We start from the raw sequence: 22,012 nt of genomic DNA, 5'->3' as shown, positions 1-22,012 counted from the left end.
AGCTTCCTGGTTCCATTCCTAATTATTCCACAGCTAACATCCATTCCGGTGTTCTGTCTGTGTCCGGTCTTATCATCAGTGTGCTCTCAGACTAAAGAGAAACCCAGTTTGAGCCTGGTAAATATGTCTGCCAAGTTCTGCCACTCAAGTGTCCTGGACTACAGTACCAAGTAAGACAACTGCTATTATTTTATCAAGTAATAAACCAGTTCAGCCTGGTGAATCTACTGCTACACTCTTCTCTGCTACATAAATCATCCCATCAACAACACCAAAGTTCCTGGTGGTCTAGTGGGTATGATCTCTGCCGAGATCCAGGTTCGATTCCCAGTCAGGGAAGCATCTACTTACATGTCAGGAGGTCTCCTCAAGCCTGCTATCTTCACTTACACACCTCCAACTTCTCATTCAGACATTTCCCTGACCCCAGTTCCACAAACAAACACAAGCATTACAGGTAGACCAGTAGTCTCAGGAATTGGAGGGCTATCAGAGAAAGCCAGCACATTCATTGATCTTCACCTATGCCGTCATGTCTTGAGTTTACCATCCTATCTACAAGACACAGCAGATGTCTTACACAAGCTACCTGATGATAAAAGAGAATAAAGACTGTACTCTCTTTGGTGGGGCACTAATCCATCATAAGAAAGATGTAAATCATGAATATTACGTAACTAAGACTTTAACTTTTATTGTTAGTATATAAAAATGAGAGAAGACACTCACATGAAATACAACAAAATAATCACACACAAACACAAAAGTGACGAGACTTGAATAGTGTCTCGTCCTGAGAAGATGTTCTAGGTCCCACAGTGTTGAAATAATACACTTTAGATTGGACCTCTAAGATATAGGTTTCTTGAAAAATAATGCATAAAATAATTATCATTAAATGATCGAAAACAATAGGCTAGCATGGAATTAATATTATACATGTAGTATAATCAGCATATAGTAGTGCAGTAATTCACCACCATCCCCTGGCGAGAATAAAATAGCATGTATGTTCATATAATTCAATAGGAACAGATCTTAGATAAAAATAAACAGCAGTCACCTTGGCAGGATCTTAGTAAATCAACCATGAATCTGGAATTTTATGCAAATTGTCATCCTCACGATAAGGTTACTAGTACAATATATTGTGTAATTAAATTACAGTATGCTCTTATAGCACTGTTTATGCTGGGTACAGAAACATGGTCTGAGCAGTAGATAATAATGTACATAGTTAGTCTAAGGGAACAATTGACAGTTGCATACACCCAACAACCAAGTGCCAACATCCATTTAGATATCTTACAATGAGAGATTGATACTTTCGATGATGCAATTCAATCAGCAATTAACACTGCAAATGCAAGTTACATGATATCAAACTTGAAGAAAACCATCTCTTAGTCACACTGGACGTTGAAGCCCTTTATACCAGCATTGAACATAACATTGGCATCAAAGCAGTGAGCTATTTCCTGCAGATGGAAGGACACACTGACTTTCATGATTTTCTGCTAGAACTTTTGAAATTTGTCTTTGGGAGACAGATACTACTTGCAAATTAGGGGCACAGCAATAGGGGCAGCTTTCGCCCCCATGTATGCCAATATATTCCTGGGCTGGTGGGAATGGGAGACAGTCTTTGCTGAAAAGAATGATCAATATACAGACCATATACTAACATGGTGGTGGTATATCCACGACATTCTTATGATTTGGGATGGAGAAAAAAACATGCTACTCTTGTTTTTACAGTAGATAGGCTAAACAAGAACCCTTTTAACATATATCTCACCCATCACATTGATTGACACTCAGTACCCTTTCTGGACCTGAGCATCTACAGGGGCGCTGAAGGGAACATTCAGACAGAGATAAATCGCAAAGAACCCTCTACAAACAGTCTTCTACACCAAACTAGCGCACATTTCCCACCCACAATTGAAAACCTACCTAAAGGGGAATTCTTGCACCTGAGAAGAAACTGCTCAGAGACAAAGTGAGCTCTCTAGAAGACTGGAATAAAGGGGCTATAGTAAATGGGCCATCTAAAAGGCAAAGAAGGCAACCTCACAAATCCAGAGAGACTAACTAGTATTCCCTGATGGTAACAAAAAGAAAGAAGACTCTATACAGAGAAGATATGCTTCCTTGGTAACTTCTGCAGGGAATGAAGGAACATACAAGAGATCATTCAGAAACACTGGTCTATTTTCCTTTGGATGATGATCTGTCCATGGTGCTAGACCAAAAAGCAGCCATGAGCTGGCACCGTTCAAAGAATCTTAATGATGAACTAGTGAAAAGCCACTTTGTCAGGAACCCTTCAAAATTAAATCTTCTAAAAGGCTCTTTTCCTTGTGGCATGTGTAAAACCTGTCAATATATGCCCAGAACCCAGGAAGTCACATATAAATATGGTGAGACACTAAAAATCAAAAACGTCACCAACTGTAATGCCATTGGGGTCATATACTGCATAATATGCAGCTGCAACCTAAAATATCTGGGCTTGACCTCAAAAGCCTTGAAACACCGAATCTTAGAACATATAGAAACAAGAATACAGCGCTGTAAATAGATGTATTACATTAATATTTAATAATTAAAAAACATAGACATTGAATTCAATCAATAAAACTGTCATCCAATCCACCATAAATCTCTAGTCCATGAGTGCTCCGGACCAAATAAAAGTCCCATAAATTGGTGCTCAAATGCTGTGTATTCCAAGCCCAATGTCCATTTGTGATTGAGGGGTCCTAATTAGCAGTGTTGACAAACTTCCGCATATATCTGGTCCCCTGGTCAAAGGTATGGCTATGAGCTGGTACAGCTGATGCAGCACGTTTCTGGGATCCTCCAACTGGCACTCTCTGGTTAAACTAGGTGGTGGAGACTGGCACAACCACTCCCTGATGCGTTTCGCTGTGACAAACCCACAGCTTTATCAAATGTGATGGTATGTTGTAAAGGAGCCTTTTTATAGTATATAGTCCAAGATGGCTGCTGATTAGCAGCTGTTACCACTTAACATATAAACAACAGATCAGATAATATAACAATCATAGAAAGTATTCTGATAAAAGGAGACAGACTTACCCAAGGTGGAAATAATTTATATATATATCAAATGATGAGACAAGATCATTTATAAACCCTGCCGCTAGTCATCTACGATCCTATGCGTCCACGTGATGTAAACAAAACATTTGTGGAGTGCGGAGGATCGTTGGCATAGTAACCATCTATAAGGATGCTGATAGGTCCGATCTCAACCACGTGACACTCTCCTGTGTCACGTGGTCCGGTCCCACGTGTTTAGCAAGCATTCCAGTCACATGTTGTAAACAAACAGCAGGTGTTCTAGGCGCGTAATGAACAAACCTACATTCGTAATACACACCCCGATCGCATGACGTTAAAAACATCATGTGGTCTATGCTGGACCCTGGTAACCAGGAGCAATAATTAAACAGTCTATGGAAATCACATACTGATATTAATATCTTTTTATAGATATGTAGGTAAATCTATATGACACATAGTATATGTGTAATATAGTGCATATCATAAATTACTAAATGTACATTGTATGATGTAAGAATATGAGGCAAGTGCTCTAAATAGGATAAACTTAATAAGCAGACCTACGTTGGTTTCAGACACTCCGATCACATGATATAAACCAAACATAGTATATGTGTATTATAGTACATATCAAAAATAACTAAATGTACATTATATGATGTTGGGATTGAACAAGAATGGAGGACACAGGTGAAGGGAATCTCGGGACCTCATCCATTGGTGGGATGATTTGTATCACCTGGGGACACCTGGCATTTGGTAAAAATTGCATTGACTGTCTACTATTCCATCAGGTAGACAACACCATTTGGTGAGGGTCCACCTTCTTCATACCTGTATAATTTTTAAATGTGTTGTTGTTTAATGTAAATAAATACAGTATTACACTATCGAACCTTTTACATTTATCTATATGTTCACCGGATGGATGACGATTTGGGTGACTGAGAAAGATTTACATCACGTGACAGAATACAGTATTAACTGCCCCTTGAGACATGCTTGAAAGTCTACCTCAAATGTAGACCATTTCTTCTGGTAGTTTTCACCTGTACTTTTAATTCAGACAGTATTGCACTATTGTGTTTGTCTTTTTCTGTTTTTTTTTAAAGCATTCTGGGTAAAGAAGAGAGCGTTAGAGAAACTGAATAAGAAAAATACCCAGTCTTGTTGTTGTTGTCTAGCGCCTCAGGATATCTTTGGTGACATTTTTTACTTCACTTACCAAGCGGCAAATGTTTTCATTTACTTCCCCTTCCACCTCCCTCTTTCTATTCCCCTCCCCCACTCCCTTTTCTACTTTTTCTGGGACTCTCATTACACTTGAGTATAACCATACCCCCTGCAATGTTTTTTTTACTAGGTTTCATCTCTGTGTGTAAAAGCAGATCCTTATACTTGTTAATATTTCTATCATCACTGATCCACGTTTTCCACACTCTCACCCACCTGTTCACTGCTCAGAAACAAACAGGTGGGAAGTAGACGTGGGGTTTGGACCATATGATTTTAACACATTCTATACATGCAAAGCATTACTATAAAGCATCCTCCTGATAGAAACATTTAACACATTTGGGTTCAGAACTTAAAACTATCAGAGTTTTTGTGCAAATTGTGGATACTACATTTCATTATGTGATTGATATTTATTTGGAACTGAAAAATGTACTTCAGTATTCCAGAATTTCTCTAATTTCGCCAATTTTAATATCTTGTATTTGTATCTGTATAATTTTTGTCTATTGAATATATTTTCTCTCTACCTCCACTATATATGCTTTTGAACTATGATCATTAAACCCAGCCATTATATCTAGTGATTAACCGGATAGCATCCTATCCAAATATTGGAAATCACTCTACAACTGGCTGATACAGATAAATGTTAAAAGCAAAAAGTAATAAATGTATTTTCAATTTGTGCACTCCTATCTATATGCCAATTAACCTATATATATTGTGAGCAACCCCCCCTTTTTTGTGTGTATTCATTGTTTATATTATTTTGTACAAACCACTTTATATTCCACCATCACAAATTTAACTTGACTTAATACTCTTTGTATTTGTGATGCACGTCAAATAATTGAACTGTTTCAAATCTGAGTTTAGACATAAAATGAATAGTCCTGCACAGAAATATTGTCACATGTAATAATCTTAAATTCATATCCCTTATATCCAATGGGTATTCTTCCAATTCATTTTTGTTCATTATATTCATTATTATTACATAATTATTTGGGATATGGTGCCACCAAACCCATTAAATAAGGAAAGAATAGGAAGAAAACAAGAATGAGATTCCCTGGTGCACTCTAGGAGTATTGTTATTGTAATTCTATTATGAGATGGTATGATATATTATCTAACTTTTAAAACATAGCCTTTAATGTTTGCAAACTAAAAAACACATAAAGTGTCATAAATCTTAGTTGGTGAAATATAATAAAAACAAAAGAAAGGTAAGAAATGAAAATGATAAGAAAAGTGTGAATTAAAATTATATTAAACAATTATTTCCTTATCACCTATGTGTATATAATTTATTCATAAATGCCTATCTTGGTCAGGTCATATATAGATGAACCTGTAGTTGCCGTTGTAGTACACTGTATTCACTGGCTGAGTGGATGTGCTGATTTAGTCTGCTACGTTTTAGGTTGGTATATTCAAAGACATTTGTAGCAATTTATTTGAAACAGTAGTCCACGTGTCTCAGGAATTGATACAATGTTTTTACACACTCTGAAATTCTGCAGACTTGCTGTATCGGACTTCTAATGATATTACATCAATACATTCTGCTGTCAAATGTGATACTTATTTTAATTATTTGTTACACAAAATGTTAAAGCAGATGTAAAGCAGTCTCAATTCTCATCAATTAGGTATTACTTACTTCTATTTTAGTAAGTAAATATCACCCCTGAAAAAAGAGTTATATATCCCTTGATGTTAGGGACTGTGACTGGATGGCTTCCAGCCCAGACTCCCCATCACAGGTTGGGGTTTCAATCCCCACTTGACCTTGTGGTATCAGGGATTCCCGCTTACCATCAGTGACAGCCTGTCACTGACTCCGCCCACTGCGCCGTGGGTGTAATGATGCTGCCACCACCAAACTCTACCATCGGCGTTTGGAACCACTTCTTAGGTACACTCAGGCTCCTACCTCGGCACCTGGAACTGCTTCTTCTGCATATGCATTTGACTTGCTGCAGCCATACCACCTGATTGGTGTCGGCTGATTCCTCCTGATACCTCGCAATGGACCAGGTCTGCACGGTAGCTGGCAGACAGCTTGAACTTGGAGACGCTGATCTCTTAACCAGAACAGCCGGAGAACGGAATAGCATTTGGCGCAATTCTGTTGGTCACAGGATTGAGATGCAATTGAAGTCAGGCAGGATGTTTATTGCTCAAAGTCTTAAAAAAGACTCAACCTTCTGAATGAAGGGGAACATTAGCATACATAAATCTTATCAATCAGCAGTTCTTCTCCTCAAAGAATTGACAGGGTTGTACAATTTTACCAGGCACGAAGCTTTCTTTTATGCTACTCCAATACACATTACCACAGGGGTAAGTCCGCCCTGGGTTTCTCTTAGCCAATCAGGCTATCTCACAAAACATAAATAAATACGGCTTACATTTCACAGAAATTAAATCAATTTTCTCGATACCACCCAAAAACATTTGACTTTCCTAAACACAAACTGAGTTAGCATATACAGTACTGTTTCTGAAAAGGTAAACATAATGCAAATTTCTATTGCATTCGTCTTTTCACATGTCTATGACAACCAGTTTTGGCTTTCGGAGTCTTAACACCTTCTAAGCTCTTACACAAAATAGAAGCTTCCTAAACACAAACAACTTGTTTTTACCAAACTTGCAGAAGTATTGTACACAGACACACACTGGAGACCTCTGCATTGCATTTCAATGAAAGTGCTGTAAACGAATGTTTGGTCACTACATCAGGATAATTAACATATCACTAGGAGGTGAGAAGTCTCAAAACCATTTGACTTAAATGTTACAGCCTTCTAAAACAAAATAATAACTGTGCACAGCACATTGAATGACATGTTTAAACACATTACGTATACATTTGCATTATGTGGCACACTGCGCCTAAAGGTCCTTTTAAAAATGGTGCCGCGGCATGAGGGTTAATCTCTTCAGTGCCGTGGCAGCCATTTTAAACATGTGTGGTCGGCCTCCGGCCACAGGTACATATTACAATATCAGGGTTGTTAAACAGTGTATTGTCGAAGCTGGATAATTGGCTGAGACAGAATCTGTTTAAAATTAAATCTGCACAACGCCATTTTGCAAATGGCAACAAGACGCCATTTTGCGAATGGCCGCCCAGCACCATTTTTAGCGAATCTCACGCATAAGTACATACAGCGATGCTATAATTTAGCGTCGTGCGACTCCCCCGCAATAGAACATTGATAAAAGTCCCCATTATATAAATGCATACATTGATATAAACATATAATATGATCAACCCTGCAAAACACGTACCACGGTGTACTTCACAAACACGTAGACGCACAACGCTAACTAGCGTCTTTTCTTAATACCCCAATACTTACACACTGCACACTTGCATAAAAAGGTTCCCTAGCATTAAGGTTAATATTTAAGGTTTTATTCATTATCAGTAATGTTGTGAAATACATGTTATTTGATATCTAAGGTTTAGTACATGATAAGCAGACCGTGTTTGGTGTCATTCTAAATCACTGTGTCTTTGCAGATTTCCGGTTTCATCAGTGAGGAGATCGCAACATGTGTCTGCAAATTATGGATCATAGAGAGTTAGGCATTAAAATGTACTCTGCAATGCAGCCAGGTTAGATTTGTTATGCAGCGGGAAAATGGACACAAAGAGCTGTTGGAGGCTGGACTGTGACCATACAAACTGACCTATGAACTGTACTGTAACCGAAGAACCAGGAAGAAGTACCAATGGAATCATGCCAACCTGTTCTATTGTATTGCCTGTCTCTGTAAGGGTATATATGCAGGCTCTCTGAAACTAGATGGCAGTCATCTTTTCTTTGCTGGTGACGGAGGTTTCATCTTTGATGCCGGGATCTGGATCCAGAGCGCATGCGTATGTAACGACTGCACCTTGCGACTGTATAATTTGTTTGCGCTAATTGTATTTAGATCACAGCGTGTAACTATCTGCTTTTTGGTGAATAATATCTTTTTGTGCTTTGGAAACACAATCAAAGTCTGAAGAGTAATTATTTCTTGTGCGACTTACAACGCTAAATAGCGACATTTTAGAGTGTATAGGTAGGGAGGAATCGATAGTATTAAATTAATATATATATGGCAGGTTAAACTATCTGCACACATTATGGAATATGGAAAAAATAAGTATATTATAAGTTGCAGCCTGTAACAATTAACAAGCTTCCTCTGCTGGTAAATAATTAGACAACCATGAAACGTATTACTGGCGCATACTTATGGAGAATAAGGAAAGTGGAGGGAGATAGCGATAGAGAAGAATAAGGAAAAGGAGAGAGTCCACTTAACGTAGTATAAAATTGTTTAATATAAAATGATTCTATAAAAGAAAAGGCAAAATAAGGCTTTACATATAATAAAATATATATTGAATGAATCACATTTAATATTCTGGATATGAAGGACTATATCCAACAATTTAAAACAATGCAACAAAGGTGTAGCCTGCGAAAAGGCAACATATACTTAAAACAAGACTCGCTGTAAAACAGCAGATAATCGCAATAGATTGAATATATTTGCACTTAATCAGTGCATACTGTCTAGTCCAGAAATCTGTTCCTCCTGTCACAATGACTGTGGTGAAATCCACAGATGTAACCAAGTATGGTTTCCCGAGTTGGAATGTTACACTGGTCTTGTATAGTGATTTCAGTGTTGCCCAAAACACATGTGGGGAATATGGCTCAGATACGGCTCTACAAAGGCTGCACCTAATGCTGGTACTTGTGGTTCTCCAATTACCAGCATGCGGGGGAGGCTTGCTGGGACCTGCAGTTCCACAGCAAAAGACAATATTTGAAACTATTTCAAATGCACTACACTTACACTATCAACCCACCACCCACCGCCCAGGGGTGGCGGGGATGCCCTGGGCTATCAGCCTAAGCTAGGGTTGCTCTGGAGAGGGGGAAGTGTTTTTTAGATTGTAAACATTAAAGGCTATGTTTTAAAAGTTAGATAATATATCATACCATCTCATAATATAATTACAATAACAATACTCCTAGAGTGCACCAGGGAATCTCATTCTCATCTTCTAACATCTATCAATAAATTGTGTAACACTAATTACAGAACTCACTGTAGCGTATTCTTTTCATATTTGTACTTTTACTGGGAAAAGACTCCCGAGTAGAGAAAGTAAATGTTCTTCCTCTCTTATTTTTTTAATGCATATCAATAAAAATTAATGTTTTAATGAAACAAAACAATTTCAATCAAAAGAGTGCCCCAACAAAAAGACTCTTCTTTCTTTTTCCTTTGGTTTACACATGATATACCTGACTATTGGGAGCACCACCTACCTTGTGATTTAGTGGGATCATACCATACTATTTGATGCCCTATATGTTGGTTCTGTAACACTATACACACATTTATTTTGATAATATTTGGATCAGGTCAGAGCGGATTCACACCTTCCCTTTTGTTAATAATAAAGGCAGTAAAGTTTGTCTGGAGTAGGATAAGTTTTGGTATGTTTGCTCATCAAAGTAAAACCAATAGTTATGATAAGGTCCAGGCTTGTACTCTAATGGTGCCTTCCACTTTTACACAGCTGTGCGACTCTAAAAAAAAGGAGTCAGCCAAACGACAACAACTTGCACAGAAAGATGGTGAAGTAGCTGGTGAGTAGTTCTAAAATGTAAAGTGTAAAATATTATAAAATAATCAATATTAACAAATCATGCCTTAAAATATTACAAACAATTTTTATCCTGATTAAGAAAAATAAATAAAAGGAAGCATCTTCTCAATAAATAAACATGATATGGATATATACCAAGTGTCATAATGGTTGCACAAATTGTTGTAAGTTACAGTAATGGAAATAATATCCTGCAGCACATGATGATTTTATAAGTAATGTAACCACCTAACAGTAACTTACCAAAGACTCTGATTGTCAGTCACTTTGTAATTGAGTTTTATTTTTCAAAAATGAAACATACAACAAAACTTTTTTTTAAATATTTGTAGAAGTCACTTAGGTAAAATGGACCTGATAAATACAGTTTAATCCCTTTAAACACATCTAATAAAAAAATGTTAGATACTGTCATTGATGTCAGTAAATACTTACATTCTCTTTTTTTCTGAGGGCCCATCTCATGCATTTCCACCCTATTCTGCTGCAGTAGTTGCAGAGGAAGAGCTGGTGGAGAGGCACAGCATCCTCACCGTAGTGGATCCAAATGAGGCTACAGAGGAGACAATAACAGGTACCTGTCAGACTTGTATTTGTTTGTGGAACCGGTGTCTGAAAAAAGTCTGTATGGGTGTCTGGAGGTGTGTAGAGAAAGCTGGCAGGCCTGAGGAGACCTCCTAGCATGAAGTATAGAACAATACCCTGACCAGGAATCAAACCCGGGGTTCAGCGGAGAGAGGTGCCGTATCGTGCCCATTAGACCACCAGGGACTTCGGTTTTGGAGACAGGTTGGCATGTATTGCAGAGAGTTGTCAATTCACAGCTATTTCCAGTGATTGTCACTCTAAGGGGCATATTCAATTAGCCGCGGGATTTCACCCGCGGTTAATTGACAGGCTAAAGTCCCGCGACGCGGGGTTTAGCTATTCAATTAAATAGCTATTTCCCCGCGTCATTAGACCGGGACTCTCGCGCGAGAACACACTGATTCCGTGAGAACTGCGGAATCAGTGTGTAATATCCTCTTGCGCGAGTCCGAATAGGGCGGCTTCACGCTGATTTTACCTCGCACCTACATGAGGTGCAAGGTAAAGTCAAACAGCGGGGACTCGCGCGTGGGGTCTCAGGGACACCCGCGCGTGGAATCCCCGCTAATTGAATCCCATCCAGCGAGACAATTAGCCGCGGGGCTAATTGAACATGCCCCTAAATATTGTGTATATACTAAGGAAATATAATTTGGTTTCGGAGGTGCCGGCTTCTAACATTACTATTCCTATTTTTTATATATATATATATAAAACACATGTATAATCTTCCTGTTGTATGTAATTATAGATCTGGAGTAAAAGAAGGAGAAATGTATGACATGTATAGCTGTACATTACCTAATTAAATGCCAATTGAATAATTTTAAAATGCACATGGTCGTCGATCCAACAGTTAATATATCTGTCAGTCATATTTATAATAAATATATTTATGCTTAATGTAATATTTATGATTAAAGTATGGGGTACATCAAAAGGAAATGAGAATATCCTGGTTTGTATGCTCCAAAATGTTATATTAATTGTGTAATTTAGGCATGCATATCGTAATATACAAATATATGAAGGCTATATGGAGAGATTTCGCAGTATATATTAAGTTTCTCAGTCTTAATTGTAATACGATATATATATATATATATATATATATACACATTATATATATATATATATATATATATACACATATATATATATATATATATATATATATTACAAAAATACCAGGATGCGCAATTAATAACCTCTAAGAGTCTTTTTGGCAGTTCATAAAAGATGATTCAAAACGTCTTATATGGCTTTGCAGTCCAGGTGATTTTTAGCCTCAATAGACTGGTTGGAGCCTTTAGTTCTTTAGAAGATGTATTCTTTCAACCAAATGGAGTTGATAACTTCATAGGTAGTCCAAACGACAATCCAAGCGAATCTGGATGGAACCCTTCACCAAATGTACACCCAAAAAACATCCACATAGGCCAAATATTAATAAAAGGCCAATCAATTTATCATAAAATGTATTTAAAATGATTAGCAAAAATATTGCTTACAGTAATAACTGATTGATTCAAGATAGGACCTTACCAACACCTCTTGGTGTTCAATCAATGGCGGGTCAAGGCCTTTATAGTACCGCACAATGCGTTTCGTCCATTAGGACTTCTTCAGGGGCAATCTTATAAATACAAATAGATATCTATCATAACAATATAATTCATTTAAAACTTATATAATTCCTAAAAATATAAATATACAATAATCCAAGGTGTACAATAAACTACAGGTTCAAATTACCTACCTAAAAAGGTCCTCTATGAAGTTAGGATATTCCTAACAGATGATCTTATAAACCGACCTATATAGTACAAATAATATTAAATCAGTACTAAACTGATTTTACATATAACTTAATTTCTCCATTGAGAAACAAATATTATTACATAAAAATAACATACCATAAAAAAGAGATGATTCAGATCTTATTTATAATCCACAGCCAAGGATATCCAATATCTTAAAATATAAAGTGTTTTAAATTACTAACTAAATTTCCATAAACAACATTAAGTTCAATCCATAAAAACAAAGAGCTTACTTACTGAATTCAAGCAAATATCACAGCTCCTTTCATAGAACCTTCTTCAATGCTACCAGAATGGAGAATGAACCACTCTCTCACTTTCCTAACCTTTATACCAACCAGTGGTGACATCACTTCCTCCCAATGTTACTGAATGGTCAATACAAAAAAGCTATTTATGCTTTCACCAATACATTTAGACAGCAATTTTAAAAGCTGAAAATGACAAACAAATAATACCACTAAGTCTGCATACATCCCAAACTTCTGTAAAAGCTTTAATTAGTGTGAGACCGATAACCGCAGTTCCAGTCACATGACTATCTATCCGGAAATGGTGAAATATGCGTTCCAATTAGTGGAACGCACCACCATACACAATACCTTTATCACTCCCTGGATCTTCAGTCCGCACAGTAGATTGTAGGTAAATTCCAGGCAAAATCAAACAAAATTAGTGCTCTCTTAAACAAGTCGGTGTTCCCACCTTAATATGCCGCTAACCTATACTAAACTATCCCTCCATGGCTCTGCATCACCCGTTACCAGGTGACCTAACAGTCACGTGTTATCCTCATAACCCCACTTGTCTGGTTACCATAGTAACCATATGGAAAATACCGAAACCGAGTCATAAAATATTCAAATGACCTATATCTCATCGGGTTTAAGACACATATTCCAACTTTAATCTGCGCAAATAAATCATAAATATGTACTAATAGAATAGTGCTCTCTACAATACCGCCAGTGTTCCTACCTTATATCCCCTCCTATCCTTATAACCCTCACTGGGTTTTTTAGAAGAAGGAAAGAGACTGCCCCCCCCCCCATTAGCATTGAGAAAAGAAGAGTTGTATATAAGACAAAATTCCCCACAAGGGATGAAAAGGAACTTCTATTCAGAAGATCCCCCCCAAAAAGAAGGCCCCTATTGTTAGCTCAAGACAACATGAAACAGGGATCATCAACAAATCTCTAAAGGAATTTTCTGTCGTACAGAACGCGGTTTTAAGTAAGGGATTGAAGTTTGCTCAAATTTAATTTGTTTGTTGATTTGAACAAATATAAAAGTACACTCACAATTCAGAGACATTTCCTTAAAAACCCCATCCAAAAAGTTGCTTACAATCCTCCCCGAAAACCGATAGTGGCACCTCCATCTAAGTTTTACCCAGTTGAGTCTAGAGGGAGCCATTTAGATATATTTTATGAATCAGTTAAAGATGATTTAAATAAAATTAAAATTAGTAGTAATAAATTTAATGCAAATTTAAATCCGGGAGAAAAACAGGCAATTAAAACACTTAAAAATGATGATAATCTAGTCATCAAAATGGCAGATAAAGGAGGGGCCGTGGTTGTACAAAATAGAGAATGCTACTTGAAGGAAGCATACAAAATACTTAAGGATACATCCACGTATGAGAAACTAACCCACAATCCTACACAAGCCTATATATAGGAGAATTGTATAGTCTACTCAATGAAGCTAAACATGAAAACATAATATGCAAGGAAGAATTTGATTATTTGTTTGTTAACATCCAAAGATTGCCATTTTCTATCATATCCCTTAGGTCCACAAGGACAGAAATAATCCCCCGGGTAGACCGATAATAGCAGGCATAGATTCGCTGACTGCGAACCTCTCGCATTTCATCGACATGAAACTCCAACCATATGTGAAAGATCTTAGATCATTCCTTAAAGATTCTACTAGTTTGTTGAAGAAAATTAAGGATTTAATATGGGCACCTGATCACGATAGACGTTCAAGCACTGTATTCGTCTATTCTAAGGGTATTGAGTCAGTAAGGAAAGTCCTTGAGAGGGATCCAAACAAAATGCAGGCTGAAATTTATTTTATTATTAAGAGTATCAAATGTATACTTGAACGTAATTTTTTCTGGTATGAAGATACATTCTTCCTCCAGTGGCAGGGAACTGCGATGGGGACTAAGTTTGCCCCAGCGTACGCGAACCTGTTGATGGGGGAATAGGAGGAGTCATTTATTTATAACACTGTATATGAACTTGAAAAAATTGTATTTTATCAATGTTATATTGACGATTTGATCTTAATCTGGAGGGGGGATTGTTCTAGTATTGTCACGTTTGTAGAAACCCACCAAACTAATGATTTTAATTTGAAGTTTACCTTTAAATGGAATGCTATAAAAATTGACTATTTGGATTTAGTACTACAAAGCAAACCGGGAGAAGCAATCGTCACTTAAACTGATTTTAAAGATGTTGATGCCAACAGTTATATCTCTCATAATAGTTGTCATTTTTCCCTTGGATCAATAACGTCCCATTTGCACAGTTCTTAAGAGTAAGAAAAAACTGTAGCATCTTGGAAGATTATTGGAAACAATCTGAGATCCTGAAGGATAGATTTATAGATATTGGATACAAATTGTCTGATATTGAAGAGGCTAGATGTAGGGCTGCGGAGAAGAATAGAGATGAACTACTTTCAGATAAAGAGGTTGTGGTACATAAAGAAGAAAAAAATAAGAACAGACCATTTGTCACTCAGTTTAATCGACAAAGCCATCTTACTAGAAAAGTTCTTGATCGAAATTGGGGAATACTTTTAAAAGACCCAATTTTGAGTCCACATCTACCCAATAAATCCAATTTAGTGTTCAGAAGATCCAATCACCTTAAGAGTGTTTTGGCTCCTAGTAAACTTAAGTCTATAAAAGAATCATCTAACAGGGAGCCTACAGTCTCTTCTACTTTTTTGAACAAAAGGGTGGGTTGTTATCCTTGTAACAGATGTATTTGCTGTAAACATATGGATAAAAAAAGTTTTAGGTGGACATTTGAAGATAATACTAATTACAATCTTAAAGAAATTGTGACATGTAATACAGACTTTGTGGTTTACAAGATAACTTGCAGTTGTAACCTAATATACATTGGAAAAACAAAGAGAAGAATTAAAATACGAGTGCAGGAACACCTGCGAAATATTAAAAATAAAGCCCAGTTCCATAGTTTACCAAGACATTTTGCATCAGTTCATGATTCTAATGTTAAGGATCTAACTTTTACTGTAATTGAATGTGTTAAGAATGATCCACGAGGTGGCAATAGAGAAACATTCCTCTCTAAGAGAGAAACATTTTGGATTTTTACCCTTAACTCTCTGACCCCTAATGGTCTTAATGAGAGTATTGATATTGTTTCTTTTTTATGATCATCTTATATCATTATTCCAAACGAAAAGTCAGTTTCCTATTGTTAGAATAGTCGAAGAGACATTATTAACGGTATATTGTGTTTTTTATTTATTTATTTATTATTTTTTTATCACATATTAATTTATGGCAAACACTAATCATATATTCTTATTTCAGTAAAGTACAGTAGTAGAATATATTAAACACTAAGGTATTAGTGTTGTTGTATTATAGTAGTTGTAGATTGTACATGAAGTCATTGAACACATTGAGATGTAGTGGTGGGCATACCCACCTTAAATATTAGGTAAAATAACATTTAGTATTTAGATTATGTCACTTGTTACGTAGGGATAGGAGACTAGCACTAGATACAACTGCAACGGGTGAAATAGTGACATGGAGGGATAGATTAGTAAAAGTAAAAGGGGATATAAGGTTGGAACACTGGCCGTATTGCAGAGAGCACTATTCTATTGGTACATATTTAGGATTTATTTGCACAGATTAATGTTGGAATATGTGTCTTAACCCCGATGAGATATAGGTCATTTGAATATTTTATGACTCGGTTTCGGTATTTGTCATATGGTTACTTTGGTAACCAGACAAGCGGGGTTATGAGGATAACACGTGACTGTTAGGTCACCTGGTAACGGGTGACGCAGAGCCATGGAGGGATAGTTTAGTATAGGTTAGCGGTATATTAAAGTGGGAACACCGACTTGTTTTAGAGAGCACTCATTTTGTTTGATTTTGCCTGGAATTTACCTACAATCTACTGTGCGGACTGAAGATCCAGGGAGTGATAAAGGTATTGTGTATGGTGGTGCGTTCCACTAACTGGAATGCATATTTCACCATTTCCAAATAGTCATGTGACTGGAACTGTGGTTATCGGTCTCACACCAATTAAAGCTTTTACAGAAGTTTGGGATGTATACAGACTTAGTGGTATTATTTGTTTGCCATTTTCAGCTTTTAAAATTGCTGTCTAAATGTATTGGTGATAGCATAAATAGTTTTTTTTGTATTGACCATTCAGTAACATTGGGAGGAAGTGATGTCACCACTGGTTGGTATAAAGGTTAGGAAAGTGAGAGAGTGGTTCATTCTCCATTCTGGTAGCATTGAAGAAGAAGAAGGTTCTATGATAGGAGCTGTGATATTTGCTTGAATTCAGTAAGTAAGCTCTTTGTTTTTATGGATTGAACTTAATGTTGTTTATGGAAATTTAGTTAGTAATTTAAAACACTTTATATTTTAAGATATTGGATATCCTTGGCTGTGGATTATAAATAAGATCTGAATTATCTCTTTTTTATAGTATGTTATTTTTATGTAATAATATTTGTTTCTTAATGGAGAAATTAAGTTATATGTAATATCAGTTTAGTACCGATTTAATATTATTTGTAATATATAGGTCGGTTTATAAGATCATCTGTTGGGAATATCCTAACTTCATAGAGGACCTTTTTAGGTAGGTAATTTGAACCTGTAGTTTATTGTACACCTTGGATTATTGTATATTTATATTTTTATGAATTATATAATTTTTAAATGAATTATATTGTTATAATAGATATCTATTTGTATTTATAACATTGCCCCTGAAGAAGTCCTAATGGACGAAACGTGTTGGGCGGTACTATAAAGGTCTTGACCCGCCATTAATTGAAAACCAAGAGGTGTTGGTGAGGCCCTATCTTGAATCAATCAGTTTTTTACTGTTAGCAATATTTGATTGGTCTTTTATTAATATTTGGCCTATGTGGCCGTTTTTTGGGTGTGCATTTGGTGAAGGTTTCATCCAGATTCGCTTGGATTGTCGTTTGGACTACCTATGAAGTTATCAACTCCATTTGGTTGAAAGAATACATCTTCTAAAGAACTAAAGGCTCCAACCAGTCTATTGAGGTTAAAAATCACCTGGACTGCAAAGCCATATAAGACGTTTTGAATCATCTTTTATGAACTGCCAAAAAGACTCTTAGAGGTTATTTATTGCGCACCCTGGTATTTTTGTACTTTAGGTAAATTTTGGGGTTCATTCTAACAGAGGACCCACCTTGTGGTGCTGCATATTGTTAGTGCAAAGATGGGCATTTTTCTTGTTTTTGTTTTTATATATATATATATATATATATATATACATACACACTGTATATATGTATAAGCTTACCCCTCTGTGGTCGGTGTTGACCTGTACATATAGTTATAATCAATTACTGTGATCTATCCAATGAGTGTAATTTATCCCATTGATATCTACAGATGTCATGATACGTTCCTCTTCATTACAGGAATTATTGGTCGGGAATATAGTTATGTCAAGTTCTCTTCAGTGGCTACATATCTCACCGGATCGATATCTCTTCAATCTGATGTTAAATTAAGTACTCCTTTGTCTTTCTAAACTGCAAGTAATCTGGCAAATTAATATGTTGCTTGTTATGTATATATGTCTCCATATATTCCAATAATAATAGTTCTGACAGAAGTAAATGTAGAGTCATGTCCTCTCTTGCATATCTATCCCAATTTGGCTTCTATCCACCATGTTCTATAGGTCTGACTGATTCTTATTGTCGGTAGAGGCTGGTACTGGGTTGATACTGTGAATAATATATAACACTCTTCTTACTTGTACTTGCAATCCGGAAAGCTGGAGTGGTAGATCTTGGCAACGTACTTACCAGGCTCAAACTGGGCTGTCGCTGTAGTCCGTAATCCCGGAGCACTCACGTGGTAACAGGACTGGATGCAGACCGAACACCGGAATGGATAGTGGATGATGACACTAGGAACGGCACCAATGGAACAGGAACCAGCAAACTCACTGTGCAGCAATGATGGAATATACACAGGCGTGGTACTAGTTCATGTAGCTCGAACAGGCTGAGGTTACCTGTGCAGCCAGTGGAATAGCTGAGACAGGAGTAGATCACTTGCAAGAATCTGTGCAGCAGAGAGGAGCAAAAGTGCACAAATGGGAAACCATGTATGCATTACGAGCACAGCATAGCTTACTCAGTGGAGACTGAAGTTAGACATTGTACTCGCGATTTGGTAGAGACAGAGGCTAGAAGATATATCCCTGGGTTACCCGGCAGAGCCGTAACTAGACTTTTTGGTGCCCTGTGCCAGAAAGAGCATTGGCACCCCCCCCTTCATTTTTTAAATAAGGACATAAGATAGTGCACCTGAAAAAGGGCCATAGCCTTATAGGGAAGGGCCAGGGAAGAGGTAGGGGAGGCCATGAGATGCTGGGAATAAAAGAAGAGGAAGCTATAAGTGAGACTGATAATAAACAGGAAAATTGACAGGCCCAAACAGCGCCCCCTGCTCTGCAGTGCCCTGTGCCATGGCACTGATTGCACTACCCTAGATACGGCCCTGTTACTCGGGATAGGATCAGCACAGTTAGGTGGTGCGGCGAGGCTCAGACTGTCACCCAATTGGCTGCTGTGGTCAGGAGACCGGGATTTGTCAATAGAATACTCTAGAACAGGCTCTGATGTTGTTTGTGGCCTAGGAGGCCAGGAAATACTGAAGCCTGTGTATCTTGGATGTGACAAGGTCTGCTGGCAGCAGAGCCGTAACTAGACTTTTTTTTTTTTCTCAATACATTTATATTGAATTTTCAACATTAAACATACCTCCCAACATGACCCTCTCCAGCAGGGACACAATGCTCTGGTCCTGGACTTCCCTGGTAAAAGGTGAGGCTGCAGCGCAGTTCAAAATTCAAATAGGGGAGCTGCATCGACTGTCATTTCACACCCTGCCAAACATCACTGGCTGGAACTCACTGGCAGTTGGTGTGACTCCCCTATTTGAATTTTGGACTGTGCTGCAGCCCAACCTCTGGAGCTGCCGCCAATCATAAATTCAAAGAAAAGAAAAAGAAAGTACTCTCTATTGTAGGGGCACAATTCTCTGCTATAGTGAAGTAAAACTTAACGTTTATTAGAAATATCAATAAAAATATAATACAGGACAGACAAAAGAGAGGACAAACAACATATATATAACTAAGCAGGGTGTTTGAGAATAAACCAAATCAGTCGGAGAATTACATAACCATCCGATGGTGACCTGCTGATATTTGAGTATGTAAACTAAGTCTCTTCTATCAGGAAATGAGACCATCCAATGAGATAAATATGGGTCTCATACAAGGATATACAAAATGCAAGAGATCAAAGACAGTCAAAATGATACATAGTTTGTAACCAAGTACAAGAAAAATGGGTCCCTATGACATCATGTTTGGTCTCTAATGATTGCAAAACATAATACATTATAACATACCCATAATAAAATCTGAAAATAGCCTGGGTGAAAAATCTTAATGCCAAAAAAATCTCATGACAGTACAATAAGTGTGATAATCAGAATAATATCTGTCAGATACTGAAACAAAACGCTGCTACATCTGAGCACTGTGGTAGAGTATGTCCACCAACCAAGTACCCTCTGCGTGTCCCTAAATCAAAATGCTCAGAAACATTTATAACCCAAAGTAATTGCGGCATAATACATCATACATGTCCAGGTTAAATGAATCATACGCACAATGATTAATCATAAAGACCACAACACATAGATATTTGAGTAATGTAAATAAAAATCGTGAAGATATTGTGGTGGTTAAACACAAAAGGGAACATACAAAGAATCAGGTATTATACTAAAATAGAAACAGAAAAGTAACCACTCACTTATCAGTAACGGGTAGGTGGCTGCTGTGTTCCATGTACATAATGTAGTGAATGGAGCATGAGCGGACCTATCACATATACCATGAGGGTATGAAATATAGTCAGGTAGGTATCCAAAAAACTCCTCTGTCTACTCCATAGATAGCCTGCTAAATAAAATGCAGGCTACCCGGTAGAACAGTGAGAGAATATGAATCACCTGAAAACAGGTTGGAGTGTTCAGTGGTAATAATAGGGTGATATGGTGCTCCTGGTGCAAAAATAAATGAGAAGGATTTCCCAGTTGTGGGCTCACCAGCACCGCTAGTACTCCACATGAACCCAAGAGATAGAGCAAAAAGGAGAAAACATCACCGGGTCAGCAAATAACACGACTCACCCCTCTGATATGAAATCACAGTGCAGGGGGAACATTAAATGAGACGGTGCTTGCCCAGGTGTCCCTCGAAAAAGTAAATACCTGATACGAATGGTAGCAGTGTAGCAGCAATGTTGTCCCGACAGCGGGAGTCTCCACGTGCACTCCGGAGACTACCCGGAAGCAAGACGCGCATTTCACCTGACACGGCTTCGTCAGTTAGGCACCGTCTCATTTAATGTTCCCCCTGCACTGTGATTTCATATCAGAGGGGTGAGTCGTGTTATTTTTTTTTGCAATCATTAGAGACCAAACATGATGTCATAGGGACCCATTTTTCTTGTACTTGGTTACAAACTATGTATCATTTTGACTGTCTTTGATCTCTTGCATTTTGTATATCCTTGTATGAGACCCATATTTATCTCATTGGATGGTCTCATTTCCTGATAGAAGAGACTTTGTTTACATACTCAAATATCAGCAGGTCACCATCGGATGGTTATGTAATTTTCCGACTGATTTGGTTTATTCTCAAACACCCTGCTTAGTTATATATATGTTGTTTGTCCTCTCTTTTGTCTGTCCTGTATTTTAATTTTATTGATATTTCTAATAAACGTTAAGTTTTACTTCACTATAGCAGAGAATTGTGCCCCTACAACAGAGAGTACTTTCTTTTTCTTTTCTTTGAATTTATGATTGGCGGCAGCTCCAGAGGTTGGGCTGCAGCACAGTCCAAAATTCAAATAGGGGAGTCACACCAACTGCCAGTGAGTCCCAGCCAGTGATGTTTGGCAGGGTGTGAAATGACAGTCGATGCAGCTCCCATATTTGAATTACTTATTAGTATTGGGTAGTATTTCCCAATTATGACTATTTGATTAAGGAGTTTTTCTCTGCTTTCATATATCTAACCAATATTGATACCAGTGCTTGGGGTCTCCCCTCAATCCCCTTTTCCCTCATTTTTTGGCAATCATAAATTATCAGGGAAGTCCAGGACCAGAGCATTGTGTCCCTCCTGGAGAGGGTCATGTTGGGAGGTATGATAAAACAAAATACGTTTGGGAACAT

The sequence above is a fragment of the Taudactylus pleione genome, unplaced genomic scaffold (assembly GCF_031769625.1).
Source record: "Taudactylus pleione unplaced genomic scaffold, aTauple2 ptg000117l, whole genome shotgun sequence".
Lineage (NCBI taxonomy): Eukaryota > Metazoa > Chordata > Amphibia > Anura > Myobatrachidae > Taudactylus > Taudactylus pleione.
Note: the sequence above shows the minus strand (reverse complement) of the source record.